Here is a 15,063-nt window from a genome sequence, read left to right on the forward strand (position 1 = left end):
TTCTCATCCATGTCCCCTCTGTCTCCCTTATCTCCTCCAGTTTAGCTTCTCTGGTCTCAAGAGCCTGTACTCGGTCTCTGAGGGCCATGAGGTCCTTGCACTGAATGCACATATACGCCACTTGCCCACAAGGCAGGTAATCATACACGCTGCATTCAGTGCAATAAACTGGATCGCCCCCCAGACTCTGCTGCTGGACTTCTGCCTGCATTATTTTTACTCTTGAAGGGTTGTTTGTTTGCTTTTTTGAAGGGGTACTAGCCTAAGTTTAGCATATGTTTGGTAGGTGTATCTGTTTCTTGCACTCCCTCTCTGAACTCCACTGTTTGCTTCTCCTGGTTGCTAGCTCCTCTGGTTGCTTAAGAACTAGCTTTGTAAACCCCCTGTTCACCCTGAATTAGCCCCGCCCCCTTGCCAAGGTCTTGTAAAGAGGTTAGGGATCAAAGGATGGCAGGCTAAAGCCTCATTTGTAAACTCTTAGCCTAGTCTAGCAGGTCACTTAGCTCAGCACATATTCCCCAGGACAGACCACACTACAATATTCAAACAAGTGCATGGCAAACAAACTAACAGACAGACTCACCCCAAAGATCACAATCTCTCCTCCTCCACCTGGAGAACCCCTTTACAAAACTCCTGTTTGCTGGCTCCTGCTGCCTCACATAGCCAGAACAAAGAATGGCCCTGCTGGTTCCATCTCCCCTCTTGGCACGCTATAATGGTGTGGGTTTCTGGGAGCACAAGACTGCATGCCTACACTTACATTTTAGCTGGCTATGGCCCTGTTTGGAAACACGCTCCTCTCACATCTATCCATTTGCTTGCCCCCATTCTCTACTCTGCTCTACCATGCTAACTCTCTGACGACATACAACCACCATACATTGGTGAGCTCTGCATTCAAGAGTATCATCTCAGCAAGCTAGAAGTTCTAAGCCAGTGACCTCATAGCAGCCTGTCCTTTGACATCAACTTCTCAGGCTAGAGGTCCTAAGTCAATAACCTAGAGAGTCCCCTGCCTTAACATGAGACCGACCAGTCAGAGTAACTGAACCAGTAACCTCACACTGGCCTCTGCTTTGCCACTAGCCCAGCATGCTCAAGTTGCTGAGCTAATGACCGCACAGAAGCCCATGACTTGACATCAGCCCAACAAGTTAAACTGGGAACCAGAGACCTGAGAGAAATCGGTGCCTTGAAATAAGCCCAGCAAGACGATACCAAATCAGTGACATCACAGAGGTATAACCTGTTGTCAGATGCTACCGGTGTGGTGCTCTGCTTTCTCCTATGTTGATATCACTCGGCTGCGTGCGTGTGTTCCCTCTGTGTGCTGCCCCAGCTCTGCGCAGATAGCTGACCCAGCAGACCCGAAGAGAACCCCTAATAACCACAGAGTCTAGTAAGACGCAAAGTCACATTGACTAGGTTTATTGTGATCTTGGACACAATTGCAGTTCCCCGTAGATTACTTAGTCTACCGGGCATACTACGAGAAAGTGCCTCTTGGCAATGGACCCGGCTAAGTCAGTGGCGGGACTTCCCACTGCCCCTTCAGCTGGACAAAGACACCACCCCAGGGATACATTTTTATCCACAGGTACAAACAAGTTATACATTGCTCCTGACGTATTGAGGTGCAATCCCTCTACGCAGTAAGGTGCCGCCTCTCACCTTGTACAGATTGGTTCGATCAAAACAACACTATCCATCATTTTCACTTTTGCCCCTGTCATTGGGATGGGTCGGCCAGTATTGGAGTGTTCTGATATCTAGTGTTCAGTACCTTTTAGGTATGTATCTTTTTGCAGCATCAGCCCTTTCCTTGCCAGCTTCTGTGAGCAGGGCCTGCCTCTGGCTCACAGCTTAACTTTGCTTTATGTTAGCAAAGTCTTGACCATTACTTTAGTTCAGGCCTTAGGCCTCATACTGGGTCTCTGATAAGGGTTTATGTTTCAGGGCCTCATCTTACTACATAACCCTTGATATCAGCTCAGCAAGCAGTAGCTGCTGAACTAGTAACCTAAGGGGCCCATTCACGGACAGCCAACTAGAGTGCTAGAGATTCCACTCAGTAACCTCAGAGTCCTCTGCAGTAGCAAAGGCAGCAGAGCCAAGCCCAAGCATTAAAAATCATGTCAGGCTGGAAAAAAGGCATGAGGTTTCAGAAGACAATACACTTCGTGTCTTAACTTACCTTGTGTTTTTTAACCTTTAGGGGTCACATTTTCGAGCTTCTCTCTGCAGCCACAAAAGCTAGATTTTTTAAAGTAAAAATGGGATTCTCACATTATTACATGACCCCAAGAGCTGGAGATTTGAGAAAGACACCCAATATCATGAGACTCAGGATAAAATTGTGAGTTGGCACCAGGGGCGGCTCTAGCTTATTTGCCGCCCCAAGCATGGCAAACAGGCTCCCTTCGGCGGCTTGCTTGTGGGAGGAACCTGCCGCCGAAGCCACAGGACTGACGGACCTCCTGCAGGCAAGCCGCCAAAGGCAGCCTTCCTGCCGCCCTTGCAGGGACCAGCAGGGCTCCCCAGGCACACGTTTGGAGCGCTGGTGCCTGGAGCTGCCGCTGGTTGGCACCACTGTCTGTGCCTTCACATCAAACCAGCCAGCTAGTGGAACCAAGCCAGAACTCTCACCCCTTAATATCACCTCAGCAAGCTCGAAGGGTTGATCCAGTAAATTCACAGATGCCTGGGCCTATCACACCACCCCAGCAAGCTATAGGTGCTAATTCAGTGATTTCACAGAGGCCTGCACCTTGGTGCAGACCCATAAAACAGGTAGTGCCCAGCTAGTAACTTCTCCATGGATTGTGCCTCACCTCCAGTCCAGCAAGAGGAAGATTCTGGCTTTTGTGAAGCTACATGATTTTTCATCAGCCCAGCAGCCTACCATGCTGATCAGGGATTAAAAGTAGACTCTGTTAGAGACAAAATTATGGAAGTGACACTAACTACACGTGTTTACACTTGTGCTGAGATACAAGGGTGATGACAACCATATAAGTAACAAGAGGGACAGAAATTCCCACACCTCTCAACTCCAACATATGGCTATACTTTCTAAGCACCTGCGAGCTTTTAGAAAAGACAATGGAGTACTTGGGAGGGAACAAGAACTACAGGCATGTCTACATTATAAACATTACACAGGTCGACTTACAGCCACTGCAGTGATTACTGCAATGGCTCATGTCCACACTGCCCCTTCGTCGATGCTGTGCGTCCTCACCAGGAGCACTTCCACTGGACTTAAGAGGGGATATGGGGGGGTCTGAAAGCCAGTGTGCTCAGCTCCCTGTGCAGCTCCCCACTGGGAGCCTGACTGCCCCCCCCACCTCAGCTCCCTGCTCCCCACCGGGAATGGGGCAGCCGACCAGACACCGAGCACGGATCTCTTCACCGGGCTATCAGCTCCCTGCTCCCCGCTGGGAGCATTGCCGTGTGTGGTACCACAGGAGGGAAAACTGTTAGCTACTCGGAAGAGGCTGGCTTCGTCAAAGCAGGAAATACTTTGGAGAAAGGTTTGTAACAAGATAATAGCATTCCTATTCATTACTCAATCTACGCTCTTCCTGGGTGTACTGCTTTTAAAAATGGGGAAATTTACATGGTGTCTTGGCTAAACTCCAAATCAGGTAATCACATTTACCCTGCCTAACACCCGTTGCTGTTTTCAGCATGGTAGATTTCATTGCTTGCCATAGGAGTTGTTGTGTAATGTTACAGACTGTCCTCTGTTAAACAGCTGATATGTTCTGCTCCAGAGGTGGCTGCATTTCAGTGGTGACAATGAAGAGATCTCATGCCTACTTCACAGGGATGATGTAAGGCTTAATTAATGCTTGTAAAGTGCTTTGAGGCGCTCAGATGAAAGGCATTATAGTATGCAAAGTATTTTAATACTACATTGTGCTATTAACTCATGCCGTGTTGTTTTTCTCTCTGCATAGGAAAGTCAGAACCATTAAAAGTAACAAGTAAATAACTAAGAGGAAAGTTAATAGCAAGATAGCTTTTCTCCGGATAAGTTTGTAACAAATGCAGTAGTCTGATAATGCCAGTCAGAATACAAAGGACTAAAATGGTTACTCCATAATGTAATTATCCTCACAAAAGAGAAACAGAGAAGACGCTAGAATGATAAATCATGTAAAGTCAGACATACTCTACTTGATCAGTGGGCGAAATTGACAAAGCTCCACTAGTATACATTCAGAGAAGTACTGAAGTTTTACTGCTGTAAATGGAAACACTATTAGGTAATCAAAACATCACACTGCTATGTACTGGCAGCATCTGCACTGTTAGATATAATCCAGGGCTACTTACATGCCATGGAAGATTCAAATGATTTAAAGAATAGAAATGACAAGCCTTGCTTAAGGCAGAAGCCAATATAGCCTCTTCCAGAGCAACACAGACATCTTTTAAAAACACTGGGATTATTACAGCGCTGCCCAGTAGCATCAACATATTGAAGGATGTATCAATTTTTCCATTATATACACCCCTGTTTTTCAGGGTTTTATAACTCCGCTGTAAACATGTGATACTTGGCGTACAAGGACACAGTTCATCTGCTTTTAACAAGAGTTTTTAAAAGTGTGTGTGTGTGTGCACGCGAGCACACACACACACACACACAGATGGAAATGTGCTATCTTATTCTTTAGTACATCTCTGTAGCCCAAATTGCTCTAAATCAAAAGAATATTTTGCCTTTAGCCTGTGACGTAGCCACTTACCTTTGCAGGCTTGAGATCCCAGCGTGTTCCAGTCTGTTCTTTAGACCTTGAAAAGCAGTTTTTCCTATGCAGTGCTTGCACTTGCTTTCCATAGGAATGATAGCACTATTGCTGAATAAGAATTTTACCCATGTAAGGACAGTGGAATCAAGCCCTCATATTACAAGTATAAACAAGAAGTAATCTAAAACCCCCTTTCATGTGTATTTACAAAAGGTTACCTTTAAAACAAATTAAAAAAAAAAATCTTTGAGCTGCAAAGAGCTTTGGTGCATTTTAATGCATTTGTAAAATGTCACCAAGAGAAATAGAGCTGCCAAGAAGCAATTTGTTTAAGTTTTATCTTTCACTTCTCTTTATTTTAAGCTACTAAAGAGAAAACAAAGGAACTTTAATGAAAACTCCTCTCCATGTAAGATAGCATTGCTGTTCTCTCCCTATCCTCCCCTGTGCATCCTTCATGTATGTTTCTGAACCTCTGAGGATCTGCATGTTTCTCTTATTTTAACAAACGCACCACAGAGGCTGCACATCTCATTCACCATACAGGCAAGGAGGACTAGATTTTAATTGACGAGAGGAAGAAGGGAGCCAATATTAAGGAACCAGGATCCCCACACTGTGCCAGACCACACTGTTTACATAGAATGCCCAACCCTCACTCACTTGAGACACCAAATTCTACTTTGTTAGATCCATGTAAAACACCAATTCAACAAAGCTCCTAAAACACGGGGGTAGCACCACAGACCTACAACAGAGTCTACTAGTGCAGAACATTAGGCATGTGCTTATGTACCTCTCTGATCCAAGACCTAAACCAGGTCTACAATGGGCTTTATAAAGTTATTCCAGATTTACAGCTGGTTACAAACCCTAAGCATCCCAGATGTCAGCTGTGAATATTTGTACCAGGCTAGTTCAGGGCACTAAAGTTACTAGAGAAACTAAAGAGTCAAGTAAGCTGAAATTTGGTATTTAACCTTTGGAAACTGTAGCTCACAGAAATTATACACAAGTATCATTGATTTGTTTTCCAGAATGCTGCGAGGGCTGTCCAGCTCCATTATGCCATTTATTAGCTACTGCAGCAAAGATATTATGCAAACACCACCCACTGGTCTGAAAATCCAGCTCTATCAAGAAACTACAGGCTGAGTCAAGGAACACATTTCATACTGAATCCCAAATCCCTTTTTTCCCTGTTGAATGTAGTCAATGCTTCAGTGTATACTTAGTGAAAATTTAAAGCAATACAAAAATGATATTAAATGTCACCATAATTCCTAGCACTTTTATAACATTATCATAAGCAGCTAATAAACACTTCACGAAATAATGCAGCATTTTATATATGGGGAAACTGAGGCACAGAGGCGTTTCTAAGGTCACACAGTGAGGCAGTGCAGAGCTAGGATAGAATACAAGTCTGCTGACTTCGCATTATGCCCTATTCACTGACCAATGCTGTCTCCTTAATCCTCAACATCCTTTTCAGGACTATAACTCTGCAGCTCCTAATCCCCAGTCCTGTGCTTTGTGCTCTAAACTGTGCTGCCTCTCTCCCATGTGTTATAATGTAGGTGTTTTTCATTTTTTCACATCTTATTCCACCCAGGGACCAATATTGCTGCTGATAAAGGATAGCCTGGATATACTGTAAGTATCCTGGAGTGAGCAACCCAAATAGTGCTGTGAAATTGCCAATGTGTCAAGCATGCCAGAGATACAAGTTCCTATTCTCCAATTCAGCAGGACAAACTATGTAAACAGGTGCATAAACCAGCAGTTTCACAGTGGGATAAGTAGAGGCAGTGCCATTTGAATGCATCCAATTAGATCATCTGCCCCACACCTCAGGTAAACAGACCATCTGGGCATAGGCGCTGACTCCGTGGGTGTTCCAGGGCTGGAGCACCCACAGAAAAAAAAATAGTGGGTCCCAGCACCCACCAGCAGCCCTGCCGATCAGCGCCTCCTGCTCCCTCCCAGCACCTCCTGCCTGGTGGTGGTCAGCTGTTCAGCTGTGTTCAGAAGGCACTGGGGGAGGAGCGGGGACAAGAAGAGGAGGGGGAAGGGGGCGAGGCAGGGGACGAGCACCCCTCGGGAACTAGGGAAGTTGGCACCTCTGCATCTGGGTACAAAACAAAATGCAGATTAAAGATCAAGTCACCCATTGTCTGACGTTTGGACTTTTCCATAACTAGAGAGCTAATTTCTTTGCAGCATATACACTTATTGACAATGATTGTGCTTTTTACTTAATTTCTGATGAAAGCTCTGACATTGGAAAGTCCTTTTTTCTTTCATGTTGAGAATTGCTAGTAGTCATCTTTTACAGCCTGCATTTCCTGTTTAAGGATGTTGATATACAAAATGAATGACATAAAACTTAGAACAGCACCATATCACTTCCTTGCAAAGCACCATCACTTCTTTCTCAACTGAGAACAATGTGTATGGACCTTAATTATCTATAAGAGATAGGAACTGACCAGTTTAAGGTTCAAGGCTTTGACAGAGGATAAAAACAACACACTGTAGTTACCATGTTAAATAATAAAACACAGCACTTTATTATAAATGAATCACTTGTCCTGTCAGTGGCTTAAAGGAAGGCAAATGGTCAGGTATTTCAGATTCTATGGTATGGTAAATTGGCAAACGCTGGCTTTTCAATCCACATATACCTCCTACCATGATCATCACTCCTTGGTCTCTCGTAGTCAGTCATTCATTAACATTTCTTCTTTGGGTTGTTAGTTATAATGTAACCCACCTCACGTTTACCTCCAAAACTGCCCACTGGACTTCCAACTGTCCATCATATATTTACACATATTACACAGGAACTGCTCCTGAAATGAACACATGGTGGGGAAGCAGTGTTGCAAACTCTCACTTTTTATCATGTCTTTTGATATTTGGCTTTTTTTAAGCCCCAGCTCCTGGAATCATGGGATCATATGGAAATCTCAGCTTTCATAAATTAAAGGCTCTAGCCTTCATAGATGTAAAGAAATGCTCGAAAGCATGAATCCTAAAGGCTCAAAAAGACTAGAAGGCAAATAAAAAGAACCCAAAGTTGATTACTTTTAAAAATCTCCTGAGTTTTGAATGCTTGAGGATGACTAAACTGGGTAAGGTAGAGTCATAATATCTTCACAGTCACATCACCCTGTCCTCAAAGTCAGAGGTACCCCTTGTTTGTTAGAGATACTAGGGTGACCCGTGGCAGTGTCCTACATTGAAAACTAACTTTGCATCTGGGCTTAAGTACCACCCCCAATCTTGGAAAACTCTCTCAGCAAGGATATGAAATACATTAGAGAACTTCCTGCAGAGTGGATCAATATTTCTGTATTATTAAAATCAGGAAAAGATGGGAAAGGCTGAGCTGGAATGGGGGTTTCAGCATGCTTCAGGTATGCAGAAATTAAGATATGCAGTGGTCCCCTGCCACATTCTTATTTGTTTGTGTTGATGTAGCACCCATAAGGTCCATGAAAGGTCTACAACATATTTAATATTTGGCAGGAGTTTTTGGATTGTTCCCCCTCAGCTGCCCCGGCACCCCCTAGACATTATTAGCTGGTTAAGTTCTTATAGTAGAGTAGGTGAAAGTGGGTCAGACCAGTTGGAGAGGTCTAAAGCACAAAAAGTCAAAAGAAGTCAGGTATAGAGGGCGGATGTCTGGTGCAGCCTTTACAACAGCATCTGCCTTTCACAGCTTCCTATTGTGTCTAAGCCTGGCAGGCTGAGGATGACTGAAGAGATTCTTCACATAAATGTGTTTCCTTCAATGACATGAACAGGACAGGCACTATGTCTTTGGCTTTTACGTGATTATTGTATACTTTTAGTTACCATAGTAATATATTAACATGCTTAAAATGTCAATTAGATGCACAAAAGAAATCATCATGTTTTCCTCATGACCACATATTTCCACCATTAAAAATACAGCTCCTCTTATAGCTTTATACAAATAGAACAAAACAGATCTATTATGCTTCTTTCCCTCTGCAGCCTTGGCAGAGTGAAAAAGATTAAATGTTGCTCTTATTTTAACAGGTACCTTAAAATATAGGAACACTATGGAATGGAGATAATTAAAACTTTCTGGTTAAACTCCTGGTCTACTATTTGCTAATTCATAGTCTGGAATTTGAGGCCACCAGTCCAAAACCATTGTTCTTGCCCATCAAGGGCAGAGGTATCAACAAGAGTTTGGCAACACTTCCACCATTGCTGTTCTTATGTTCTTCTTCCTTCCAGAGCTTCCATAGCATGAGCCAAATTCATCCTCCATGTAGGGATTTTAAAGAAGGTACTAACAGTGATTCCCCCAAGTGACAGTGACCTCCTCATAATTTGTCCCCCACACTTTAAAATCCAACAGTTTCACCAAGTACAAAAATCTCTTGGATCTTCTGTTAAAACTTGTAAGCTACCGTCTGTAGAAACCATTGATTATATCTATCCTGTGAAAGATACTTTATTACTATGTAAAACTTACAAACAAGTTAATTGACTTTGTTCTTGAAGTAATTGATACAATGTAAACAAACAATATAAGCCGTTAAGTGACTTTCACTTCATTCAACGACTCCTAGGACAGACCCCCACCCTCTGTGATTAAAGGGCCGGGAGTCTCAAATGAATTAGCACACACCCCGAAAGTGGTGGAGACAGTAAATTAAAATATGGTTAAGATATGGAATGTATACTGATGAATGCTTGATGTACATGAATGGTTAGGGAGGTGCCAGCCTAGAAAGGGAGTATCCATTGGCCGAAGAATGTGTCAAGTGGATGACCAGAAAACCCCTGTAGGGTAAACTGGGACCCACCCCATCACCTGGAAGGATGAGAAACACAAACTTTGGACAGTTTGGAGCCACCAGGAATGTGTCCAGGAATGTGCCATCTGCTGATTGAGTCAGCAACAGCAGGATGAAACAGCTCCCATAGACTAACATAGGAATTAATTCCTATAAGAATGGACTCAAGACTGATGACTGAGTCTCTGGTTCTGCTGCCAGCCTCCAGGAGCATCAGGTGCACCTGACACAGACTCGGCTCCATCCTCATGGCCAAGATACCTGGCCAGTAACTTGGCATGAGCAACTTCTAGGCTGGTAACTATAACACTTATACAGAACTTGAATGAATGATTGTGTAAATGATATAAAGAACAGGAGTACTTATGGCACCTTAGAGACTAACAAATTTATTAGAGCATAAGCTTTCATGGATTACAGCCCACTTCTTCGGATGCTCTAATAAATTTACAAGTACTCCTGTTCTTTTTGCGGATACAGACTAACACGGCTGCTACTCTGAAACCTATGTGTGTGTGTGTATATAAGGAATAAGTAGTGATAGGAATAAGTAGTCAAACAACATTGTTTACTTTTATCTTTTGCTTTATCATTATATTTACAACAAATATGGCATCTTTGCCTTATCCCTCTTAATAAGATCCTGCTGGTTTTTATTCTATTGGTATAACACACAGACACCATGGAGTTACAGAAAGGGGAGATTTGGCCCTATATCTATAAATAGACATTTGACATATCCCTAATCACACACACCTTATTTTCTTGCCTCGCCCTTCCGACCAGCTGTGAAAACAGGGACACTTCCCTCTAGAATGTGAATTACCAGAAAAAAAGTAAATTTTCTGGGATTTGGGCAAGAATTCAGATGCAACAGAGATGAGGGTCAAATAAAGACCTAGGCAGATGGAGCCAATCCCAAACAGGTCTTGATTTCATCTCGTCTGATCTCCAAGAAAAGAATCACTGGAGGTTCCGCTCTTTCCTGCTCTATTCAATGATCTGTGGACATTTCCTACCCACCTCCAAATAGAACAACTCAGCTAGGGTGGTGATGCATAGTTTATTTATATACCCCTCAATTCGCATTGTCATGCCACGTGTGGGGAACATTAGGTGTGCACTCATGCACGTGCACACATGCTCCAGCTGAACATCTTTCTAAGCTGAAGCTTCTTAAAATTGCAGCGATCTAAAGTAAAGACGAAAGAGAGGAACAACACCGAAAACCACAGTTGACACAAAGTTGCATACAGGGCTCTGCTCAGTCAATTGCACCTGGACTGATGGGACAGCAGAAATCCCAGAAATGATGACACTTGTAATTTACACAAAGCAGCAAAGAGTCCTGTGGCACCTTATAGACTAACAGACGTTTTGGAGCATGCATCTGAAATGTCTGTTAGTCTATAAGGTGCCACAGGACTCTTTGCTGCTTTTACAGATCCAGACTAACACTGCTATCCCTTTGATACTCGTAATTTACTGAAAGCATTGACACGGACATTTCTGCATCCCCCTTTAGCTTAACTGATGTTGCTGAAGGATCCCATCATGGGACACCAGGAACATGGGATCTACCATCAGTAAATGGCTATAGTCTACCCTCTTAATATTGAGTACTCCAGATACTAGGTTTCAAGTCCATCACAAAAGGACCATTAGCATGTAAGCATTAAATGTTTGAATTAGTTATTCAGGAGAGGAAACTTGAAAAAATTCCTTCCATTGAGCCCCCATGGTATCACAGGTGATATGTAGCAAGATGACAACTATTATATTATTTCTGTAGTGCCTAGGAGTCCTAGTCATGGACCAGGACCCCATCACTCTAGGTGCTGTACAAACTTGCTAATTACCATCAGTTTTTAGGTGAATTTCTAGTGTTTTTAGCAGATACAGGTCAATAGGTATTTTGACCCTGTGACCTAGTTGGCTGCAAGGAGCAACAGCTGGTATAATCTTCTCTTAAGAGCAATTTTTCTTTCCCAGAGTACAAGTATCTGACACCACCTTTAGGAAATGATCAGAAATGTTCCAGCTGAAAACCTTGTTTCTACTTCTAGTTAGGAGTCCCAATAAAATATCTTATAAACTGCACTTACTGTAGTAGCACAGTGAAGTATCCTCTAACATTTATCTACTGCGCTTTGCCATAGCACAAGGTCCAAGCATGAACCAGACCAGCTTGTGCTACCAAAAAAAAAAGCATAAACACTGTTTATATGAACATTCTTAAATAGATTTGTTTCCACATGACAATATGTTATTACTGAGAGTACTAGCCATGGCTGAGAAAGCAGCAGAATTCAGCACCTGTTACCACAATGGTGGTTTCACAGCTTCCCACCCAATACTTGGTACACTTGAACTTTAAAATAGAGGTGTGTTTTGTAGCAGGCATAGTTACTTTTTGAGTTACATCCTGTTCTCTCCTAGTGCAGAGCAATTGACTCAGGTTGGAGGTGCTGGCCGTACGACAGAAAGGGATTCATAAAGCAGTCTCTGTACCAATCTTGGAGGTATTTTCAAGTGATTATAAGGAATTTAACTAAATTTGTGTCTGGTACCATTCCAGGGGCTTTGATAGAATTTCAGGAGGGATGAATCTGACCCAGCCAATCTAAACTGGAATGACCAATGCCTTCAAACCCCTCTGGATATAAAGCACCAATTGTGACTCACTAAGGTGTAACTTATTCTATAATTTGACAAAACTCTTCAGAAACAAAGCAAAAAAAAAAGTTTTACAACTTTTTTTTCATAGAGAAATTTAGAAAGCTTGCAGCATTAAACCCACTTTTTCTTTAGTGACAGGAATAAGTTTGTATGAATACAAAGAAATCAGATGAGTGATGGAACATTATGAGTTTTCCATGGAATAAAAGCTAGTTCTTAATGTATACAATAAAGTTCATACTTAAACTATTTAAGACCAAGTTCTACTCTTGCCTTTATACTCACATGGTAAACTCTTTGGAACAGGGACCATCTTTTTGTTCTTTGCACAGCGCCTAGCACGATGGGGTTCTGGTTTATGACTGGGGCTCCTAGATGTTACAGTAATATAAATTAAATAAATAAATAGCCCTATAATATCAAAGATGCAGGCCTCCTGAATATGTGCACTACTTCTTTCTAGTGCAGAAACAGTTAATCAACCATCTAAAGCTCTGATTCTACATATTAGCAGATTTACTGTCCTGAATTAATTTCACCTGGTATTGTAAGATACCTCCACAGAGATTTACAGTTTCAGACTATGTTCTGACACTTGAACTACCAATAGAAAGAGTACATAGAATCAAAATATTAGGGTTGGAAGAGACCTCAGCAGGTCATCTAGTCCAATCCCCTGTTCAAAGCAGGACCAACACCAACTAAATCATCCCAGCCAGGGTTTTGTCAAGCAGGCCTTAAAAACCTCTAAGGAAGGCAATACCACCACCTCCCTAGGTAACCCATTCCAGTGCTTCACCACCCTCCTAGTGAAATCGTGTTTCCTAATATCCAATATAGACCTCCCCCACTGCAACTTGAGACCATTGCTTCTTATTCTGTCATCTGCCACCACTGAGAACAGCCTAGTTCTATCCTCTTTGGAACCCCCCTTCAGGTAGTTGAAAGGCGGCTATCAAATCCCCCCTCACTCTTCTCTTCTCCAGACTAAATAACCCCAGTTCCCTCAGCCTCTCCTCGTAAGTCATGCATGCACATGCATCTTACTTTTCAATTTCTCGCTCACATTCTTATGAATTCTCTTCTCTGTTAATTCCATATGCTCCAGATCTGGAGTAAAACTGTAGCACTAAAGGAAACAGATTCTGAGATAAAGAAATGAAGAGCAGACAGTTAAATTACAATGATCCCTTTGTCCACAAGACTAACGTATATCTACCACTTCTGGAAGTTTATGTCACAGGCACAACAGTTTCTCCTGAAAAAACAACCACCACCACCTGATGTGGAAATAAAATAAGGGTTGAAAACCTCTAAAAAGCAAAATGAAGACAGACCCAATTCCATTGAGAAATAGTCTCTCCCTAGCTCTGATTTAGACAGTGAACATATACAGGCAGAGGGGCAAAATAGGAAGTACAGCTACAAGTAAAAGCTTCAAGGGGTTCATTCATAGGTTGCCAGACAAGCGTCACAGAAGTGGTCATCGAGTCAAACACCAGCTCTTTGAAATTTCACCTAAAGTTACCAGAGGAAGGATAATCCAGTGGTTAGAGCACTGGCCTATCACACGTGACCCAGGTTAATTCCTTGCTCTGCCACCAACTTCCTTTGTGACCTTAGGATAAGGTCTGTAGCACAAATCTGTAGCACAGAGGATTACTTTCCTTTCTCACAAGGGTGATGTGAGGTTCTCATGGTGATCATGGGCAGCATGGAGCTATGTGCTGCAGAAGAGAGAAATATATTTTTATCCACATATTTGAGCACATGGACTCTCTTACTCAACTAGTATTGTCTTCCAAAATTAGTGTCCCTTTTTTCATTGGCTTTTCGGGAAGCGTTCTATTGATAAGCAGTTCATTTCCTTCTTGGTTCATGCTAACATGGACCTCACCTTATAGAAGCTTGAAATGCCTGCTTTATTAGACAACCCTATGGACCAAATTCAGCACTGGAGTAAGATAAAACTCCTATTGAAGTTAATGGTAGTTGCATGCATTTATGTCAAGGCTAATTTTAACCCCAAAGGTCCTCAGGTTTCTCTTTAAATGGGCTTCAATTTTGCTATCTACACTGTCCACAATAATGAATCCTCTGTAGAAAGGATGCCCACCTGAAGAGATAGGTAATCACTGAGCTACATCCTAAGCCAGACTGAGTTCTCTCTCTCTCTCATTATCCATTGGGGGGCAGGTAAGTGCAGCATTCGGTCTTCACCTCTTCTAGAATAAAGAAATCTTTCGTTTTTAAATTAGGACATCAAAATAAGTCTTGTTTATATTTATTTTATTTAAAAAAATAATAATCTTCATCCTCACTTTAGGCATTGGGAACTTTCAAGTCCTCTAATTGGAATCTGCTTATTGCCAAAAAGACACTCTTATTTTCAAGAATCCCATATAATCTTCATGAGGCCTGTAGAACATCCTAGCATGGCAGAGGAAGAAGCCAGATTGAAAAAAAGGAGAATTCAGAAGGGACCAAAGCCTATGGAAAGCTGATATTGTTGAATTATGACAGCTTGGCTGTTAATTGCCTTGGACATGCATTTTACATCAGATATGGCACAAAATCTCAGAACCCCCCTCTCCCTCCCCCATTGTCAGCTAACTGGCACAAGCCTCACAGCACAGCAGATTTGGGGGCACAGTGGCAATGCTTTGACATTTTTATTCTTTAGTTGCTAATTCTCCCTTCATCTTAAGATACTTAAAGGTACCCAAACAAGGGAATGGAAGAATCACAGGAAGGGGTCAAGTGAGGGAATTCAGAGTATA

Source organism: Malaclemys terrapin, chromosome 6 (genome assembly GCF_027887155.1).
Source record: "Malaclemys terrapin pileata isolate rMalTer1 chromosome 6, rMalTer1.hap1, whole genome shotgun sequence".
Taxonomy (NCBI): domain Eukaryota; kingdom Metazoa; phylum Chordata; order Testudines; family Emydidae; genus Malaclemys; species Malaclemys terrapin.